Source organism: Prionailurus bengalensis, chromosome A3 (assembly GCF_016509475.1).
Source record: "Prionailurus bengalensis isolate Pbe53 chromosome A3, Fcat_Pben_1.1_paternal_pri, whole genome shotgun sequence".
NCBI classification, from domain to species: Eukaryota; Metazoa; Chordata; class Mammalia; order Carnivora; family Felidae; genus Prionailurus; species Prionailurus bengalensis.
Genome location: NC_057354.1, coordinates 18,003,744 through 18,026,971, shown reverse-complemented (window position 1 = coordinate 18,026,971; position 23,228 = coordinate 18,003,744). Strand labels below are relative to the sequence as shown.

General features: G+C 38.6%; 1 protein-coding gene across 14 annotated transcripts in view; it reads right to left on the bottom strand.

Annotated features, from left to right (window-relative positions):
* PTPRT (protein tyrosine phosphatase receptor type T) overlaps nucleotides 1–23,228 on the bottom strand; it is a 1,072,026-nt gene that overhangs the window by 220,638 nt on the left and 828,160 nt on the right. The window lies entirely within an intron of this gene.

Genomic DNA, 23,228 nt, shown 5'->3' with positions numbered 1-23,228 from the left:
GACGCTTAACCGACTGAGCCACCCAGGCACCCCTCAGATTTACATTTTTTTTAAATGTAAAGAATTTAGGGGTGCTTGGGTGGCTCAATTGGTTAAGCTTCTGACTCCTGATTTCAGCTCTGGTCATGATCTCACAGTTTCTGAGATCAGGCCCTGCATCAGGCTTGGTGCTGAAAGCAAGGAGCCTTCTTGGGATGCTCTCTCTCCCTCTCTTTCTGCCCAACCCCACTGTTTCTCTCTCTCCCTCTCTCAAAATAAATAAATAAACTTACAAAAATAAAATAATAGGGGCGCCTGGGTGGCGCAGTCGGTTAAGCGTCCGACTTCAGCCAGGTCACGATCTCGCGGTCCGTGAGTTCGAGCCCCGCGTCGGGCTCTGGGCTGATGGCTCAGAGCCTGGAGCCTGTTTCCGATTCTGTGTCTCCCTCTCTCTCTGCCCCTCCCCCGTTCATGCTCTGTCTCTCTCTGTCCCAAAAATAAATAAACATTGAAAAAAAAATTAAAAAAAAAATAAAATGTAGAGACTGTTATATACAGAACAGACTTATTGTATAAGAAAAACTAGTAAGTAGGAAGAATGTGGTGTAGTCTAGCCAAGAGATGGTGGTGGCCAAGACAGTGAGTGCAGGGATCCTGTTTCAACCTCCCCCATCCTTGGAAGGCATATTTTGGCTGTGCCTGATCCTAGAGACCTTCCAACACCTCACCCCACCCCATGCTTATGAATCAGTATTGGCTTCTGGTACGGACACCAACTGGGTCCTCAGTCTAGCCTCTCTGTACCCCAATTCTCCTTGACTCTCTTCCAAAAATCCACAAAGTACACAACATTAGCATCATTAAAATACAGAGAATGCTCAAAACTTCATAATCACTGTTAGGAAAAAAATTAAACACCACAAATGAATGAAATATTTTTAAGGTTTTCAGCACAAGCTTTTGTGGACAGCAAGGGCCATATGGAAAAGCAACATGAAAGAGAAGAGAGGTGAGCTAGTAGACGGTGTAAGATTGATCTAAAATGATCTTTAGGGGAGCATGAGTGGCTCAGTCAGTTGAGCATCTGACTTTTGACTTTGGCTCAGGTCATGATCTCAAGGTCATTGGATCAAGTACATATTGGGCTCTACACTGGGCATGGAGCCTGCTTAGGATTCTCTCTCCCTCTTCCTCTTCCCACCACCCCTGTCTATGTGCAGCTCTCTAAAAAATAATAATAATAAAATAATAATAATAATAATAATAATAATAATAATAATAAAAACGATCTCTAGCAAGACCAAGTTTGTATGTATAAAAAATCTGAAAATGTGTGAAAATGCTGATAGATTAAGACATTGAGTAGGGAAAGGACTTGAAGGCACACATAATTCAAGGTGGCAACCTTAAATAGATCACTTATAGGGGAAAATAAGGTAAAAAGAAGGGAAATGTGCCCTTGGGGGATTTATTGAGGAAAAGGAAAAGAGGCAAGAGGCATTTTAAGATCCTGTGAGTCAAAAGAGAGAGAGAAAACAGCAGCAACATGAGTCCAAGAACACACATCCACCCATCCTCCATCAGAGACAAGACTTAGTCATCCATTAAAAAATCATATTTCACTCCCTTATCAGAATACTGTGTTTTTAAACTAAAATCTTGTAAGCCACCTTCAATCTACACTATGAATAAAAGGAAAGTGCCAAATAAAGCTACTCTATGAAGAAAACAGAAAATAAAAATAAAAACATCTGAAGTGATAAAAATAAACCCCCCTCAAATTAAGGGAAAAACAAAACAAAACCATCACAAACCAAAAAGAAAATTGTAACCACCACTCCAAATTGAATTAAATTTCCTCAAACAACTCTGAATTAGAAATGCAAAGATTAAAAACTGATATGTAGGGGCGCCGGGGTGGCGCAGTCGGTTAAGCGTCTGACTTCAGCCAGGTCACGATCTCGCGGTCCGTGAGTTCAAGCCCCGCGTTGGGCTCTGGGCTGATGGCTCAGAGCCTGGAGCCTGTTTCCGATTCTGTGTCTCCCTCTCTCTCTGCCCCTCCCCCGTTCATGCTCTGTCTCTCTCTGTCCCAAAAATAAATAAACGTTGAAAAAAAAAATAAAAATAAATAAAAATAAAAATAAAAAAAACTGATATGTATAAAAAATCAGCAGAAAAAAAAAGAGTTGAGTGAACTTAGGAAAATAAGAAGAAAGGCAAAAGCACTTCAGAAATGATGTTTAAATAACAAGGTGTCCAAAGAAAAATTTTAATAAGTGGCACTGAAGAAAGGAAAAAGCAACCAAGAAAAAGAAAATAAAGAATAAAATAGCAAGGGTCAGTGAAAGGTGACTGAGAGGGAAGACAAAGAAGTTCCAATATGTGTAGACTTGAAATTCCTGAGAAGACAGATGGAACGATTGGATAGGGAGAGATTTAGAACAATAATCAAAGGAAATTTCTGGAATTAAAAGACACCCTGAGCCTATATATTGAAAGGACCCAAAAACTCAAAAGATTGATTCCAAGATTCTAATAAAACAATTCAACTTAAAAAAAAAAAAAGTTCTCAAAGACTCCAGGCAAAGAAATCACAAGGGCAAGAGATGTCATGAGATGTCTCCAAAGCAACATGAAAGTCCATGAAATAAGGGGCAGCATTTTCAAGAAACTCAAAGAATGAAATTATGAACCAAGAGTTTTCCAGCTGCCAGGTGTCTTTTGAATATCAAAGCTATAGGAAAGTAGCTTTCAACATTCAACAGCTCAATGAATACCACTCCTGTGACTCTTTCTTGAGGAATGTATCAGAGGATAAATTTCATTCAACAAACAGTGGACCGAGAAAATTTCAGCAAAAAGACTAACGGTAAGCATTTAATATATTTATTGTAAATATAAGACTAAAACAAGGTAGGGACATAATTGAGAGCAGAACACAGAAATGTTATATTTTCTTTTTTTTTTTTTAATTTTTATTTTTTATTTTTTTTTTAAATTTTTTTTTTCAACATTTATTTATTTTTGGGACAGAGAGAGACAGAGCATGAACGGGGGAGGGGCAGAGAGAGGGGGAGACACAGAATGGGAAACAGGCTCCAGGCTCTGAGCCATCAGCCCAGAGCCTGACGCGGGGCTCGAACTCACGGACCGCGAGATCATGACCTGGCTGAAGTCGGACGCTTAACCGACTGCACCACCCAGGCGCCCCCATATTTTCTGACAATGCAGGAGTAATGCAAGAAACAGTGAGAAAGAGAATAAACAGGGGAAAAGGAGAGTAGGACAAATTCATTGGTTGTTCACAGGCACTAGGTGAAAGTCGATGGATACCATCAAAAATTGACAAGCCAGTGATGTCTGCAAGATGGCAGAATAAGAATTTCCAGCACTCATCCTCCCACAGAAATGTAATTTTCTCCTCCCAGCTACGGAGGAGAGTACCTTTATGAGAGCTCAGAAGTCCAGCAGAGAGGTTGCAGTACCCCACTGGAGCAAAAAGTCTGAAAACAAATGCATCCAAGAGGGTAAGAAGAGCAATTTCATTTTACTTGTGTCACATGTCCCCCAAAGTGGCACAGCCCAGTGCCCAGAGAGACCCCCTCAGCCCACGATTTCTCTCCTGGGGGAATGTGAGAGCACAGTGAATGCCTGGCTTCCCCAGACAGGCAAGATGCTGCCCAAGAGACACATTTCTTTGTTGCCCCAACTAGAACACTGAGGGGATCAGAATGGCTAAATAGTCTGAGGGATGTTTGGAGCAGGGAAAAGAAAAATGTGGTATATACAGAACTATGAACTATTGCGGAGCCTTAAGAAAGAAAGACATCCTGCCATTTGCAACAACATGGATGAACCTGGAGGACATTATGCAAAATGAAATAAACCAGACAAAGAAAAACAAATATGTGTGATCTCACAAAGTGGAATCTAAAAAAGTTGAAATCATAAAAGCAGAGAGGGGAACGGGTGGTTTTAAGGGGCTAGAGAGCAGGAGAAATGGGAAGATACTGGTCCAAGAGTTATGCAGGATTCATAAATTCTGCAGATCTGTAAAATATTGTTATCTTTTTTTTAATGTTTATTTATTTTTGAGAGAGAGAGCGAGGGGGGAGGGGCAGAGAGAGAGGGAGACACAGAGTCTGAAGCAGGCTCCAGGTTCTGAGCTGTCAGCACAGAGCCTGATGTGGGGTTCAAACTCACAGACTGTGAGATCATGAGCTGAGCCAAAGTCGCACACTCGCTGACTGAGCCACCCAGGTGCCCCTAAAACACTCTATGTTATACTTGAAACTTGCTAAGAGAGTAGGTCTTAAGTGTTCTCACCACACACAATGTGAGGTGACAGGTATGGTAATCAGCCTGATTATGGTAATCATTTCATAATGTACATGTGCATCAAAACATCACATTACAGCTTAAATATATACAATTATTACTTGTTAATTATACTTTAATAATTCTGGGAAAAAATGCTGACCAACCAGACAAGAAAAGGTTAGATATGAAAAGAGGATTAAAGAGTTACAAAGGTAAGTACCAGAACAAACGTACAAACCTTTCTAAATATCAGAAGATATTTTAGCACATATGAATAAGGAAAACACATATTAAATTAGGATATAAAGAATGGGTGCTAGAGTTGAGACCAAACATGTCAGTCATGTCAACACTTGTGAATGGGTTTAACTCACACAATTAAATGAAAGAGACTTCAAATTGCCTCATAAAGCAAGACCCAACTATCTGCTATGTATAAAGGTCACACCTAAAACAAAGTGATTCAGAAAGGCAACAATAAAGGAATGGGGAAAATTATACATAAAAAAAAAACCCAGCAGAAATAGCAATCCTGATATCAGACACACCAGAATACAATTCAAAAAGCATTAAACACAACAAAGGACACTTTTTAAACCTACAATTAATGGGAAATATAACAGGTATGAATATCTACGCACCAAACCCACAATAATCACTTTTATGAAGTAGAAACTAGAAGAGATGCAAGAATAATAGACTATTGTCAGAATAAGTCAGATCAAGTGAGTAGAGACAGGCACAGACCTAGAAAAGCTAAAATAACTAGGCAGCTCCAGTGGATGTACATCAAACCCTACAGCCTGTTAACACACAGAAACCTCCCCCTTATGAGCTTATGAAACATTTACAAAAACTGAGCATGCATTAGCTAATTAAGAAAGCATCACTATGTTCCATAAAGTAGAATTATTATCAATATTCTATGATTACAGTGTAATAAAATTAGAAATTATTAAGAATATTAAAAAACCAAACAGGTCCTTCCTCCTGTAAAGTTCCAAAATAATTTCTTTTGACTTACTCCTGGCCGAATGTGGAGTTAAAACATAATGAAGATTCTACAGATCAGAATCTATGAAAAACAGAGCAGTGATAAAGTGAAAGAATGAAAAAAAATCAAATTTCTAGCACAAAAATCTAGAAAAGGAACAAAAAATGGGCCAAAAAGCATACAAGGGGGAATGACAAATGCAAAAGCAGAAACTACTGAAGAGAAAAATAGTAAGGAATAAAAAAGGTAAAAAGAGAGGAAGCACCATTATACAAATAAGAAATGACAAGGGGGAAATAACTATTGAAAAAGAAGAAATCTGTAAAAATGAGACTGCTCCTTAGATGTCTGGAAATAAATTCTGAAAAGCTAAATGAAATTGATAAATGCCTAGGGAAAATGGGTCCTAATAGAAATAAAAACTTACAGCACATTCCACAGAAGAAACAGAGAAAGATATCAAGGACTATGCAAACGGTGCCCAGATGTTTTCACAGGGAAACTGCAACCAGACTGTTGAAGACAAGATAGCACTAACATATATTGTTCTACAACATGGAAAATGAAGGAAGGCTTGCTCATTTCATTATGAAACCAGCCTAACACTGACACACAAACTTAGTAAAGATAATAACAACAAAAAAAAGGGAAATTATAGATCAATTTTATGTTCGAATGTGTAAAACTCTTAACATGTTAGTAAACAGAATTCAACACTTGCATTGAGAAAAGTTAAATGCTATGACCAAGAGGAATGTACTCTAGAAGTGGAAGGTTGGTTTGATGTGAAGAAATCCATTCATATGATACATACACACACACTGTATTAAGAGATCAAAGAAGAAAATCCTATCATTATATCTAACATAAAAAAAACATTTGATGCAATTCAATACTTATTTCTAATTTAAAAAGCCACTCAAGAAAATAGGAATTGATGAATACTTTCATAATATAATGAAAAAATATATTTTAGTCCTAAAATCAGCATCCTACTTAATGGGGATTTAGTAAAGGCATTCCCACTAACATCAAGATCAAGAGTAGAATATTCTCTGTCTCCACTACCCCTTTAGAAAATACTGGAAGTAGCAGCCAGTGCAACTTGTATAAAAGAAATCAAATAGAGGCATATAAATTGGAAAATAAACTTTAAAATATTTCTGTTTGCAAATGACATCATGGTATATCTAGAAATCCTTAGAGAATTAATGATAAAAATTAGCAGGATATAAAATTAACATATAAAGTGAACAGTATCCATATATACAACTGATAGTCAGAGGATATGATGCCAGCAAATCCCATTTACAATGACAACTAAGCTTAAATACTTGGTAATAAACTTACCAAGCAGTGCAAAACCTTTATAAGGAAAATTTTACAACACCCCTGAAAAACATAATGGCAGACTGGAACAAAAAAAAGTTATGCTCTGTTCTCAGCTAGGACAATATAACATCTTAAAGATGTCAGTTCACCCTAATTAATGTATAAATGAGTGGTAATAGAAGTAAAATTACTAATAGGATTTTTATGGAGCTGGACAAGTGATACTAAGACTTGCATGAAAAAATGAACATGCAAAAAGTAGGAAATCACTGAAAGAGAAAGTCCAGGCAGGACAACTTGCCCTAACACATATTAAAAACATAAAATCTCTGTAATGTTACCAGTGCGGTATTAGTGCATAAATAGGCCAATGGGCCAGGGGAACAGAATGCAAAATCCAGAGAAAGACCCAAGAACATATGAAAATCTAAAATATGAGAAAAGGGGCATCTCAAATTACTGGGGCCAAAGATGGACTTATAAATAAATGTTGCTAGGACAACCAAACAGACATTTGGGGAAAAAAGACAAATTAAATCCATACTTCACACCATACACAAAAATAAACACCAAACATCAGAAATTTAAATGTAAAGAAATGAAACTATACAAGCAGTAGAAGCAAACATGTGTGAATTCCTTTATAAACTTGGTGTAAGATTTTTCACTCTGACTCAAAGTGTAGATGCAATAAAAAAAAATTGATGCATTTCACTACCTTTTTTTTTTTTTTGGTGTGGCAAAAACACTGATAAGCAGAGTCAAAAGACAACAAACTGGGAAAAATTGTAACATATAGCACAGAGAAAGAGTTAATATCCTTTGGGGTCCCTGGGTGGCTCAATCAGTTGAGCGCCCAACTCTTGATTTTTGGCTTGGGGTATGATCTCAGGGTTCGTGAGTTTGAGCCCTCCATCAAGCCCTGCAATGACAGTGCAGAGCCTGCTTGGGATTCTTTCTCTCTCCCTCTCTCTGTTCCTCCCCAACTTGTGCTTTCTCAGTCTCTCAAAATAAATAAATTAAAAAAAAAACACTATAAAGTAAAAAGAAAAGAGGGTCTGCCTGGGTGGCTCAGTCAGTTAAGCATCCAACTTCGGCTCAGGTCGTATCTCACAGTTCGTGAATTCGAGCCCTCCGTCAGGGCTCTGTGCTGACATCTCAGAGCCTGGAGCCTGCTTTGGATTCTGTGTTTCCCTCTCTGCCATTCTCCCGCTCACACTCTGTTTGTCTCTCTCTAAAAAATAAACATTAAAAAAATTAAAAAGAGAAGAGCTAATATCCCTTCCTTATATATAAATAGACCTTAGAAATTGAGGGGAAAAGGTAAAAAGCCTGATAGAAAATCAGGAAAAGAGGCTGGCTCTGTCGGTAGAACAGGCAATTCTTGATCTCAGGATCATGAGTCTGAGCTCCACGATAGGGACAAAGTTTACTTAAAAATATACATATATAAAGCAGTAATTAAAAAATTAAATTAAAATGTCTCCTAAATATATGAACATATATTTTAAAATATATGACTTCACTTATAATAAGAGAAAGGAGATTAAAAACATTGAGATAAAACTTCTTTTAAAATTGAGGTATAATTGAAATACAATATTATATTAGTTTCATGTAGACAACACAGTGACTCAACATTTTTATACATTGTGAAATGATCACCACAACTAGTTACCATCTGTCACCATACAAAGTTGATACAATATTATTGACTATATTCCCTATGGCATACATTGCCCCTGACCAATTTATTTTATTAAAGTTGGCATTCTTGTTCCCCTTCAATCATTTTGCTCTCCCCCAAGCCCCTCCCTTCTAGTAACCAACAATTTGTTCTCTGTATTTATGAGTATGAGTCTTGTTATATTTGTTTGCTTTGTTTTTTAGATTCCACATATAAGTAAAGTCATGAAGTATTTGTCTTTCTCTGACTTATTTGCCTTAGCATAATCATATCCTCAAAGTCTGGCTAGCCATGCTGTCACAAATGGCAAGATTTCATTCTTTTTTTTTTTTTTAATGGCTGAGTAGTGTTCCACTGTGCACGTGTATATACACATCATATAAACATATATATGTACATACATGACACGTCTTCTTTATCCACTCACCCACTGATGAATACTTAGGTTGTTTCAATCAAAAAGATACATGCACCCCTACATTTGTTGCAGCATTATTTAATAGACAAGATAAAATTTCTTATGTATAACTTTGAAGACACCTCCCAAAATACAGAAATATATATTCATACATTCCTTTATTACAGTAGTGTTTGGAATTGAAAAATACTGGGAAAAATCTATATGTACATATAGGAGAATAATTGAGTAGACTAATATAGCTACATCATGAAATACTATGAAGCTATAAAAAAGAACGATCTCTATGAAATAATATAAAGTGATTTTCAGGCCTCCGTGGTATGTCACCTTTTTTATAAGAGGAAATAAAATATATGTGAACTTCTTAATTTTTTCCAATAATTTACAAGAAACCAATGACACTGATTTCCCACAGGGGATAGTGGGAATGGGGGGGAAAGAAATGGTATGTACCTTTCTGCATACACTTCTTTTGTATAGCTTACACTTTTGGAGCCATGTTGCAATGTTTTACATATCCAAAAAAAAGCAGTAAGAATGGGGAAAGGGGCAGGTACCTGGGTGGCTCAGTCGGTTAAGTGGCCAACTCTTGATTTCAGCTCAGGTCATGATCTCACACTTGTGAGATCAAGCCCCACATTGGGCGTGGAACCTGCCCAAGATTCTCTCCCTCCCTCTGCTCCTCCCCCCGTCTCAAAAAATAAATGGGTAAAATGAACCCAAAATTAGTAACAAAGATAACCAAATAAACCTAACTACATTCCCAATAAACAACCGTACCTTAGAGAAAGAAAAAAGAACCAACTAACTCTGAACACAATATTTTGTACAGACCATCTATAAGTCTATGTTGAATCCTAGTTAGTTGGTTTGTTTTACAAAGTGATATAGGTTAGTAATTCTGAAAATAATTTTTAGGTATTCCAGGGTTGAGTGAATAAGGAAATATGTTGAGAATAATTAAAATTTCTCACTGCCAGAGAAGTGAGCTGAAATATGGGAGGGGTGAAGAGTGAAATGAATCCTGTGATGTCGGATTGGAATGAGGGCTATAATTATAAACTCTTGGTTTTTAATACAGAGATTATTATTAACTGGGTAGGCAGTCAGAGAGGCAGATAGATATAGGAAAGTATATAGGTACATGTATATCTTGTATTTGTTTTCACTGTGAGAGCCAGAAGCAATAATACCCATCAGCAACGATACTCAGCAGCTCTCAGATCTTGGTTTCTAAGTACCATTCTCTATTAAAAGGAATTGGAGTTGGTGCACAAAAAGCACAATAAATCGTACCAGAAAAATAAAAAAAAGTTTCCAAGAACTTATGGGGACATATCACAAGGACAAAGGTACTTCTCTGAAGGTATACTTCTTATATTTGCACGATCTGGACAGAGAGACAAATGAGAGCCACAAACTGCTTACTTAAATGCTTAAATCAATAGATCAAACTAATGACCTGTTAAATGAGATATACTCGTTCCATCCTACTTTGGCAAATGCATCTGTACATAAAAACAAAAATCAGAAGATACATGTATAGTTTTCACCTGGCTATAAGTCAGCAAAATACATCTTAAAAAAAAAAAAGGGATATAGGAACTGACTAGAAGGGGCTCCCACTAAGACTGGGACAATCTGAGCATAAAAATAAATAATAATGGCAATAGGTTATCATGGACTCAGTACAATCAGAATCTATGAGTTTTCACTAATAGAAATAAATAACACATTAAAAACAAGGGAGAAAGGAGAGCCCATCCTCACAATAGATGTTAACCAATACATAAATTATCATGGAATGAGAAAAAACATCCTTTGGCAAACATCTTATCAAGAATTGATTCAGACAAGAATCATCAACAAATGCTAAAGCTAAGGGAAGAAAGTTTGATGAAGAACAGGATGTTTACCTAGTCTAGAAATAAATCCTCACAAAATATGTATACATTAAAAAGAAACAGTAACTTTACAGTGAGGAAAACCTTGGTGGAGAACACTTTAAGGATCAACTTTAACATTACCTATAATGGCACACATGGATATAAAGTGCCTCCTGATATGATGCACTGGGAAGAATTCAATATCACTTTTGTAGTATTCCTGCCAAAAAAAGGCATAACTTTAATCCCGAGCAAACCCAACACGGGGACATTCCGCAAAATAACTGGCCTATCATAATTTTCAAGACTCAAGGTCAAGAGAGCCAAGGAAAGGCTGAGATATAACGAATCTAAAGAGACATGACAACTAAATGTAACAAGTGATCCTGGACCAGATTAAAAAAAAACAAAAACAAAAAAATCTGACATAAAGGACATAATTGAGTCAAGTGGCAAAGCTGGGACTAATGGTATTACATCAACATTAATTTCCTGGTGATTGTATTGTACTGTATTGGAAATGCATGTTGAAGCATTTAGGTGTAAAGGGATGACAGATCACTGACTGACAGATTGATAGATAGACAGAGTTGGGGAGACAGACAGAGAGAGAGAGAGAACGGAATGGTAAAGCAAATATGGTAATCTGTAAGCAATTAGGGAGCTAGGGTGGTCTATGAAAGCTCTTTATGTTATTCTTGACACTTTCCTGTAAGTTTGAAATGACTTTGAAACAAGGAGTCAAAAATATTTGCCAGAGTAGAGGGAGTGAATTGGGGTAGATCAAAGAAGACTGGCAATGGGTTGATCATTGTTGAAATAAGCGGCATACAGAAATGAGTCTATGATACTCTTTACTTTTGTACAAGTTTGAAATTTTCCATATTAACAAATTTCTTAAAGGGAGAGAATATTTTTTTGCCACATCCTGAATATATCGTGTTCTCTTTGTCTCAGCTATTACCACCTTTCTCTACAGCCATTATCTCTTTCCTAAATGGCTGCAATAGCTTTCTGTCCACTCTACCTACAGCCTTTCTTGACCCTGATAATTCATGCCTCTCTGTAATCTTTTAACTGCCTAGGACAGATCCCACTAATCCCTATTTAAACTCTCCAATGGATTCCTGGTAGACTAAGGGTAAAACCCCAGCTCTTCCCCTTGATTGTTACTTCCCTGCATAAACCAACATTGCCATTTCTTCTTTTTACTACTTTCTCCCTCTAGGCAGATTGCTTTTGTTTACAATCCCTGAACCTACTCAATTCATTTCGTCCTCAGGGCCTTTACATTTGCTGTTCCCTCTGCCTGGAATCTCATAATCTTCATGTCCTGATCATTTGAGTTCTGTATCTGTCACTTCCTCAAGATGCCTTCCCTGATGGTTCCACTCAATTGCCACACTCTCCAGTCACCCTCTATCATAGATCATTCTTTTCTATTCTCACCCATCCTTACATGAAATTGTAACTTTTATGAACTTTCCATGCTTCCCACCAGATATAAAGAAAGACCATGAAGGCAAGAGACTTGTTCATTCTTTTCACTGATGGCACAGTACCTGGCACATACTGATCATGCCATAAAAAATGGGGGATGTTAGACATTCAAATTCTAGTTTTGTTTTTCATCGGTTGAGTGAACTTGGGTAAATCCCTTGGGCAAATCCCTTGGGCAAATTCCTTAATCTTTCTGAATCACACTGTCCTCATCTATGGAATGGTAGCAATACCCAATGCACATCTCACTGGGTTAAACAAAATTTTGAACGCACATGTGCCTAAGAGATGCAAAGAAGTAGACGTGCATGGCTTTATTATTATAATGAATTGATACTGGGATTATTGACAAAATCATGTTCCCTGTCTAAAAGAGAATAAATTCTAAGCTTTTAACTATAGCCTGCTAAGTCCTCCCACCCCTCATTATCTGCTTCCTGTCTTTCTCTCTCTGGCCTTCTATCTATATCTCAGAATCAATCCTATCAAATCTTCCCAAATCATGGAATGATACAATTTGGGCCTCTGCTCAGATGCTTCCTTTATAGGACACGCTCAGTCCTCTGACCTATTGTCTGCATGAGAAATACCCACTTACCTTCAAAATTCAAATGAATTGTCATTTTTTTCTATGAAACTTTTCCTAAGTACCTTCTCATCCCCTCCATCTCCAGGCTTCCAGGGGTACAGTGGGTACTCCACCAATAAGACCCCTGATACGGTTTATTGTACACATTTGTTTTCATGACTGTCTTTCACACTGTACTGTGGGTTCTCCAGGGCAGGAACTATACCTTATTTACCTGTTTACCTGTGTATCTCCCCACCAGATCAGAGCAAGCCCTTAATAAATGACTGTTGGATTTTTGCTGCCACCACCACCACCATCAGCAGCAGCAGCAGCATCTCCTTACAGAGGAGAGAATGGCCAGTGATGACACAGTTTTGCAGAATAAACAAATGCAGATAAATGGGGGAGACTGGGTTCAAGTCATGGCTCTGACCTTGGGCAAATCACTTCCCCACTCTGGGCAACAGTTTCTTTTTCTGTTGTAAGAAGGGCACCGTATAATCTATACACTCCCTTCTAAAACTACATTTCATGCTTCCCATTCCTCAACACCAGAATTATACTCTAATTGGGATGTCCAAAGTGTGGTTCCTGGGCCTCATGGAGAGAGCGTTAGACCTTCCACAAGGGACTGGGAACTCCCAGGTCTAAACCAACGGAAGCTAGAGCCGTCCTTCATGCCTCCCTGCACAGCTCTTATCTGACCTTAATGATCACGGCTCTCACGGCTCTCTGTGAGAGATCCTTTGAGCTGTAATTACTAATTGATGTTTGTAAAGTCTTTGAAATTCTCAGGTGACAGATGTAATCAAGGGCCAATTTATTATGATAATTGTTATTAGTACAGCTCCTCATTATTTGTTGATGTTAACGGCAGGGCCAGCAGGTGTTTCAAGATTAAGCAGGGGATTGAGGCTGGCCATATCTGGGCAGAGAAAGAGATAAATGTGATGTGTGGGGGATCTGAGGTCTTTTAGAGACCCTGCTGATTTCAGTCTAGTCAGATTCCACTTTGTGGGGTAATGAATCAGCATCAAGGCACTAAATGTATAAGGCTGCCTAATGGCATTTTTACATGTTCATGTTCAAACCCAGCTCGGTCTCTTGCTCCTGGAATGTGCTTCGGCACATCCTCAGTCTTGGCTTGCTCATCTGCTAAATGAAGATACATACAGTACGAATTTACACTTGCTGTGTAATTGTGCAATTTACACTTGCTTGAGGCAAGGAAGAGCGGATGTGGGAAGACCAGTTAGGAGGCTGTTGAGGTTTCCCAGGCACAAGATGATGATATTTAGGATGAGGATGGTGACACTGGAAATGAGAAGAATATGTGGATTGAAGAAAATTTGAGTGTTGAACCATTAGGATTTGGTGAGCAACTGGATACAGCAAGTGAGATGTCTTGGGCAACCCAGACTTCTAAGATAGGAAAGACTCAGGGATCTTTTTGGAGGGGAGGAATGAACAATTCAGTTTTTAAGAAGTCATTGCTTACTATCTCCACCAGTCTCATGTAGGTTTGGTTTCTGTGAATCTCATCAACTCTGCAGCCCAATAAATTGAGTTAATGGGCAAATCTGGGGGCCATGATGCAAAGGTTGGAACATGACCAACATTCAGTTTCCAGGAAGGGCTTGCAGAACTGCCCACTTGTTTCTCTGTAAGTACATTTCTAATCTCCCTTTGAAATCTCACTCTTCCTGTCTCCTCGATGTATCCAGTGTGCCAACTGGTGTCTGCACACTTTGGACTTCGCTGATTTTGTTTCTCCTCCCTTAATTACCTCCTCCTGAATCCTATTCCCAGTCTATTCAAATTTGATTGATGGGTTTCAAAAGTCTGTGCACCCACTGATTTTTCGTGTCCTTTCCTTAGTACACCTCTATACTCTGCCTCATATATATCACCTGTGACATTCTAATAATGATAACTGACACTAACTCAGTGTTTATTGCAAGCCAAGCACCATGATAAGCATTTTTAATGCATCTTCTTATTTAATATTTACATTTTGATAAAGTTGATACTATGGGCATAAAAATTTTCCGAATGAGAACTTGATTCATAGAGTTTAAATCACTTTCCTAAGGTCACATGGATGGTCAGTGCCAACCTATGCAACAGACTCTGTACCAGGTATGTTCATCAACAATGCCTAGGGAAAAAAACTTTGAGATCCATTAATTTATTTAATGGAATTAATTGATGGCATTAATGCTATTATACAGCACAAGAAACAAAATCACTGAGTGTAAATGAGTCCATTAAATTTCAATTTAATATTGTATCACAATGTTGATTGGGTATGGTATTGGAGTAGAGATAGTGTTGAGTGTTGGAGTAGAGATAGTATGATATTGGCCAGTATCTCCTCAGAGCCCCTTATGTAAGAATATACATGATAAATCTCCCTTCTAGAGTCTCCCATGGAAAGTATGTATGCTTCTGTCCACGAAGAGAAGCTTTGCAAATCTTCCATACATTCCTTTTTGCCTTTGCTTCCAGGAAGCTCAGGAGGTACAGCTAATGTTCTATTTCATTAACCACCTATGTTAGGCCTCTAGTGTAATGACAACGTTTCTTCTGCTAAGATTCTTGAGCTAATTTTAAATTTATATTAAGTCAGTATGCATACGTATTCACGTATATACACACATAATTATATACACATGCTAAAATATTTATGTGTATTATGCATATATACACATATGCTGAATTTGCACATGTGTGCATGCACAAACACATACACGTATATGTGATATCTTCATTCAAAAGGTACTTAGGAATATGAATAAAGTTATCACAATCTATTATTTATTCCTTACAAAGACTCCGGGGAGCTTGGGAGGGCATATCTTGTCCCTACTTGACAGATGGGGAAACTGAAGTTTAGTAGGCAGGTATTCATTTCATGAAGCTGAAAAATAGCAGAGCCAGTTTTTAAAGTCATAGATCCAGTTTCCAAATTCAGTGGTATCCCAACTTTTTCACCATTTGGAGGCCAATTGGGCCAAATTTCATAAGGACCCTTGGTTTGCAAGGGGCCTGATAGAAGCAGAAACCCCTGCTAAATGGAAACTTAGGTTGCTATTTCCATGAGCCTTTTGAGGGCTGGGGGCTGGAGCCTCAACACCCAGACTGACAAGATTATCAGCTATCAACATTTGGGTAGCCTCCATTTCCTTTTCCAAATGAGTCTAAAGTATCTTTGTGTTGAAAGGAAAATGTTCTTGGTCCCTCAGGTCTCATACCATGATAATAAAATCTGTAGGAACTAGGAGTGAGTGAAAAAATAAATTAGCAACCTGGGAGAGCTCATTTTGGTATTTGTACAAGGTGACACTCAGGGAATTTCTCTCTCACTTAGTAAGAGAAGTTTGAGCCCCAACAGGGCTTCAATAGAAGTTCAGAACTTTTAATAGCAGGTGCTAAGGCTCACATGGTAGAATGGAGCTTAGAGGTAGGTATGCTCAGGAGGCTGGGTGATCCCCAGGATCTGAGGATTGGGAAGGAGGACTGGGCAGGTTGATGCGGCAGGCAAAGCAGGCTCCGGTGACAAAGCAGGACTTGGAGGGGCACTGACCAGGCCTAAGCTTTCCAAAGTGGTTATAGAAAGGTTTTGGTGATAACCCTGGCTTCCAAATGTCCATTTCAGTCTCCCTCTCTACTTTCACTCAGCTGCAGCAGAGCTGATACAATCCAGAGACAAGTTCCTAACATAGGACTATGGTAACAAGTCAGTAAAATAATACGTGGAGGTCTTCAGTTCACAGTTTTCTGATACTTTGGCAGCAATTGATGGGTGGGAGAGATCTAAAGTTTTCTGAGGCCTCTCAACCATACTTCATGGTAGACTTGGAAGAACCACTGCCTTTCAAAGTGGAATAGTGTCAACAGGGAGTATTAGACATTTCTTTACCATGTATCGATGTAGATAAAATGAGAAAGCTGTTACTAAAATCCCTTCTTCAGTATGAAGTAACTGAGATTCTATGAGATTGTTGGATGCTCCTGGCAGTCTATTCATTCACTGATTTAAATGGAGTCGCTTTGTGAGACCAATTGGGAAGTAGCACAGGTGATAGCATCTTCTTAGTGTCTGGGATGCAGTAGGAGCACAATAATAGAAAGTTCTCAGGATCTGTAATAGGAAATGGACAGGTGCTTCAAGATTGAGTGTATCATGGGAATTTTATGGAAAAGTTTCATTATGGGCAATAATAAGGAAGTGTGGTGGTCATTAAGGATGTTCTCAAATACCTTAAGTTCACATTCTTGGCACTTGGCTGGAATCAGCTGCCTCATTGTTTTTGAAGTTAAGCATGGCCGCATAAATAGCCTTGGCCAATGAAATGTCCAAGTGGTGGGTATCATTTTGTGTGGAAACTTTTTAGAATGAGTGCCCTTTTGCCACATTTCTCTTTCTCTGCCTTGGTGATTGTGTAAGCGTATGTCAAAATGGACTTTCCCTTAGCCTCAGCTCCCTGAGTGACTATGATGAACAGAGTCCTTCTGCCGACCCATTCTGGACATGCAGAAAGAATGAACAATATTTCTTTTTCTGATAATACATGGAGGTTTCATGGTTGTTTGCTACTATAGCATAAATTAGTTTGTCCTAACCAATACAGGGGTTTTCTTATAAATTCCCTGATTGGAATATCTAAAACCCAAGTCATGAGATAGCCCTGTATGATCTTAACCCTAACCCATCTGAGCTTGGGCCTCCCCTATCTTCTCATTCCATGGTCCACCTGAGCTTTCCTCACGTGACAAGTGAGAAGTCACTAAAGGAGACAATTGAGAAGTCACTAAAGGAGACAAGTGAGAAGTCACTAAAGGAGAAATAGAATCAGGAAACGGGGTTGGGAGGAGCAAGATCACTCCCCAAAGACAAAATCAATTATGTCACAAGATTTAACAAGAACAGAGGTCAGACTTGGACCATGTGTGAAACATTAAACTAATAAAAATAAAGCCTGAAGTGAAGTTATGAAGCAATTAAGTGATGGGTGAGTCAAGACAGTCAACAGCTGCCACATAGACATAGTTCCTGAGGTTAGATAAGGACGCTCCAACCTTCCCCTGCCTCAGGAGAGGAGCTGCAGGAAAGCAGCAAAAAGGAAAAGAACTTGGGCAGGGGGTGGGGGAGGTAGGTCATTCATCTTGAGACGTTAAGTAACAGCACAAGTTCACATCATTGGAAATAGCCCAAATTCAAAGCCAAGTCTGTCTGATGACTGACTACCTCTCAGTTCTTTCCACCCCACCATGCCTCAGAAAACCAATCCATGTGCAAACATTCTTTTAACAGTTTTTGGACACAACTAAATATAGCTCCTTCCAGTACATTCAGAGACACAGAACTCTCCATAACCACACTCTACCTAGATAATCCTCACTATTATAATGTGATTACACTGCAAACATGAGGACCCCTTCAAAATAGCATCTGGCTTCCAACTGCTCTCAAGAGGCAATTGAGTTCAGGAGCTGGAAGAGAAAGCGAGAGAATGAGAACAATCACCCTCTACTTCCCAATTCTCTTATTTAGATCACCATTTGGCAGAGGCATCATCCAGGTTAAATGTGCTCCTACATGATGAAAAAGATATGGAAAGGAAAGAGTTTTCTCTCTGCATAAATATAACATGCACAACAACCCTGCCCAAGAAAAGGTGGCTTCTGGTGGATATTTGCATGAATTTGCCACACTTGTTTTGCATCCAACCGTTAATTATGGTCCTTTCAACTTCACAATTATGGCTAATGGTGGTGGGGATGCAGAGAACAGTAGATTCAGCAGACCTCATTCTGGGAGGAGTGGGGGAGAAAACAATGCAAAACTGCACCCACCTGCTGTTTACAACTGAGACAGTTACTCTGGGTACCATTTGGAAGATTTGGAGGAAATCAAGGCTGCCCAGGAGCCTGGAGCTTGGGAAATGAGACAGCTGGGGAAAAGTCTTACTGCTATGATGGAAGGAAGGTCCTCCAGGGGCTCATCTGTCTATGGTGAAAATAGCTCAGAACCACATCTCTCATGCCACACAGAATGGAAATTCAGACTGCACTGACACTTACTTGGTATCTTTCAGAATTCAAGATCTTTTCTCATTTAATCTTCAAAATGACTGTGTGAGTTTTATATTACCATTTCGATTTCATAAGCAAGAAAACAGACTCACAAACAAGAAACAGTTCGAAACAGTTCATACTCTCATTCATTCACTCATGCAACAATCATCAAGTATCTACTATGTGTTAAATATTGTATTTAGTATGGAGAATACAGAGGCAAACAAAACAGAGCTGCTACCTCCAGTAGCTCTCAGTTTAAGGATGAAGGCATGCACTACGCAAAAATAAGTGCAATTAAAAGTGTGCTCAGTGTTATAAAAAAAAAAAAGAACAGGTTAACATGTAAGTGAGTACTGGCATGGACAGCTCTTAGAAAATATAAATGCAAAGTTCTCAGAGGATGGGACATCGAAAAGGAGGCCTGAAAAATGAGAAGGTACTAGTTCTGCAAAGAATGAAGAGAAGAGACAGTCAGGTAGAATTACAGCTTGCATAACGGCCCCAAAGTGAGAAAAATATCTTGGAATGTTAGGGAAATAATGTTTTAGAAAATGGTAAGGCGAGGAGGGGTAGTGAACATGTAGCAGGCATGGTCTAACTATCTTTGAAGTACAATTCTAGGTTCTAGGCATCGTTTTGAAGGAGGGCATTGGAAAAAAAGGAGTATGTCTATGAAAGTACAGAATAAATAGGATTAAGAAGATAGAGAAAATCATTCCAAGTGAGAAACAGAAGTAACTGCATGTTAGACATCAATAAGATATAGCCTGGGTGACCAAACAAAGATGGTAATTGGTACGGTCTTATTTTCTCCAAGAGGCTGACATGGGAAGAAAGATTTGATTTGTTCAAATAAATACAAGTGCCCAAGAGTACAGAGTTAAGAAGACCAAATTTGGCTTTATAGAAGGAAGAAAGTTCTAATAATTTTACCTGCTCCACAAAGGAATCAACTCTTTCCCTCCAGAGAATTGCAGTGATCAAGCTGAGGTTCTATAATGCCCTGCCAAGAACACCTTATTGGAGATTTCTTTGTAGGCTGCTGGTCTGCATTAGATGACACTGCAAAATTACCCAGTTCTAAAATGATATAATAGATCTATGATATAGCCATATCCAAAATAAATGGTTACAATATGGCTTGATTCACAAGAAAGACTGGCACTGAGGAGTCAGAACCAAGGAGAGTGCTCTAACAGCCAACACTGCCTTTGTTCTCCATAAGAAAGCATCAATGGCTAAATGTGATATTACTAATCTGATCAGAATTCCCAGTAAAAGTGCCTGTCAACAATCCACACTTCAGGAAAATACCTGCAAGGTCTCTGAGCACCATGCCTCATGATGTACATCATACTTGGGCTCTCCCTTGTGTTTACAGAGATGGATTAAAATACTTCCACATTTATGTAGATTACTGTAGAATTTACAGAATATCCTTATCCTCATCCCATTAATATTCAACACAGATCTTATGTCAACATTTAATGAGTGAAGAAATGCCTTTTTTTGACGTTTGGTATGCACTTGCTAGAGGTTTACTTAATTAATTGATCAATCATATGTAACTATTTTTAATAGCTTACTTAAAATCAGAGTTATTAGGGTTTTGTGTGTAGGTAGTCTGATTGCACAGGCTGGATATTTATCCAGTCTGATGAACTGAAAAAAAACTCTATTTAATATCCAAAATAAATATACCTGGACCCTAAAATTTTCTTACCCCATTCTGATGAAACTTGCAGGTAGGGTTGGGAGCAATAAAATTGATTGACAGTAAGTTATTCAATCTGGCCAACGACTATCCTGCAACAAATGGCCATTTTTTGCTTTCCTTTAATTTGTTTTAATTTAATGTGACTTGGCCTCATCCTTTGTTTGGTTTTAATCTTCTAGTAATATGGAAATAGCTTGATCCAAGATATTTTTTCCTCTTTAAAGAGGGGAACAAAGAACCACTTAAAAGAATCAAACCTGGTACTTTTGTCTTCTGGCTTGCTTTATAGTTGCTGATTTTCATCACTTACAGTTTCATCACTTACAGTTTCCTTTGCTTCTCCCCATTTTCTTTGTAGATTGTTGTTTCCTGTTTTTTAAAGGTTAGATTGGAAATCTGCCTTTATGTTTAAAAAAATTTACTTTTCAAAAATTCTCAGTATCAAAAATAAAGTAGTTGCTATTTGTTCCATCCTGTCTAAATTGGGGAAATTGGCAGATTTTTATTTACACTCATCAATCCTCCAACTCTTTCTCAGTTTCTGTTGATCATAACAGATTACAGACCTTGATTAGAATTGTTAATTCCTTACATGTTCTCTTTAATTACTTTTTTATATTAACCTTCTCTTTTGTAACATATTTATAGCAATTATTTAGCATTAACACTATGTTTAGTTAATTTCCAAGTTCAGTGTTGGTCTTTTCATTCTACATTTCTCTGTTCTTGATTTCTTTATTTTGATTCATTGCTTGGTCAATTGCTCTTTGAATGATTTATTAGAGGCAGAGCATGCGGGAGCCCCTGGATACTGAGAATGTCTTTCTGATGTATTTACACAAGAACAACAACTGGGCTGATAAAGAATTTGTGGGTTATAACATTTTCTCCTCAAAAATCCTCCAGGCTTAACTGCAATGTCTGCTGCCCTTTATGAGATGGAGAAATCTGAGAGGGGCCAGCAGAGATTTGTTAGACTGAGAATGGCTTTTCTGCTCCTATGACTCTTTAACTTAACTCTTTTCAGTATAACTTAATACTAAATACAGTAATTTGAAATAGTGTGTAGTTTTTTCCTTGTCAGAAAAATACAACATGCTGAGCATCCGGCTCCCACAGCTCTTCCTCTGCTCCTTTTTCTCTCTGTTTCCTCCTGTCCCTCTGTCCCTCTATGTTTCCCTCAAGACACCTGGCATAAGCACCCATCCAATTCCTTTCCTGCAAATCTTAGTTCCAAAATGGGAGCACACATGGTGTGGGATGGAAGGCATAAGTAATTAAATGGCCTTGTTCATCCGGAAGCAGTAGTAGAAACTACTTCCTGGATAAGGTAGCTTCAGAGTGGGGTGACTTCTTTCCCAATGGCAAGCCTCCTTCCTTGAGGAAGTAGTTTACTGTGTGAAGTTTGTAAAGCCAAACCTCCCACAGTTCTCTTGCCTCACCTGCTTGTTCCACTCAAGGCCAACCACACTTGGGTTGGGGAATTCCTCCTGGGGTCCATTTGTCTCTATAGACTCGGTCTCCAGCTGGGTTTCTATTAGAGTCATGGTAGGAATGTGATATAGAGTGAACTGAGTACAGCTGCTACTCTTCTTCACAGCATGGAAACCCAAACAGCACCTCTTGACATGTCGCCAAGAGCAGAGAAACCCACACCTTCTCAGAATTGTGCTCGACCAACAAACTGGCCAGTCTGGGATGCAGAGAAACAGAGACAAGATGGGCCCCCAGATGCTTTCTGCCCATCTTTATGTCTTCTTCCTCAATACATCAGAGTGTTTCATGCAGAGGAAATACCAGATGGACAGATGGAAGGCAGTCTGGCAGCTTCTCTTTGTAGTTTTAGACTCTGAGGAATGTTGCTTGGGCAAGTAATAAATGCAGAACTGAAATACCAGTGTGGAATTTAAATGGGTATGTGGACATTTAAAATGTTAATTAGTTCCTCAATCCAGGTTTCTCATAAGGTAATGACTGCCACTGACAGACTAAACTCTCTATCTCGGCCACCAGAGCCTACAGAGGCTATTCAGCACACACTTCACCAAATCTTGCTTTTGTTTCAGCTTTCCTTTTTCCAGTGAGTTTCTCACTTCTCCAGATACACCATGGAACATGGCACACACCAGACTCCCTTATGTTAAGAAAAAGTCTTGCAGGGGAGGGGAGGGTTGCGCATACTATGTAACCTTAATATGAACTATAGGGCTTAGCTTATGTCAGTGTTTGTTGTATATTTGTTGAGTGAAATATGGCAACCTGAGATATATGCACAAAAGCAAAATGGGAAATACTTGTGTCATAAGAGGAACTAAAGATATTTAGTTTGCAGAAAATAAGACCAGATGGGTGTATCTGAACAGAGGGGAAGTGGATGGTAGGAAAGATCTTATGTAACTGAAAGAATACCACCTAAGAAGGTGATTGCATTGGTTCTCTTGGGACCTAAGGGTATGGACCAAGAGCATTGGGAAGAACCTATAATAAGAAACATATTTTGGGGCACCTAGGTGGCTCAGTCGGTTAAGCGTCCGACTTCAGCTCATGTCATGATCTCACAGTCTGTGAGTTCGAGCCCCGTGTTGGGCTCTGTGCTGACCGCTCAGAGCCTGGAGCCTGCTTCAGATTCTGTCTCCCTCTCTCCCTGCCCCTCCCCCACTCATGCTCTGTCTCTGTCTCAAAAATAAATAAAAACATTAAAAACATGAAAAAAATAAACATATTTCAGGCAGTACAA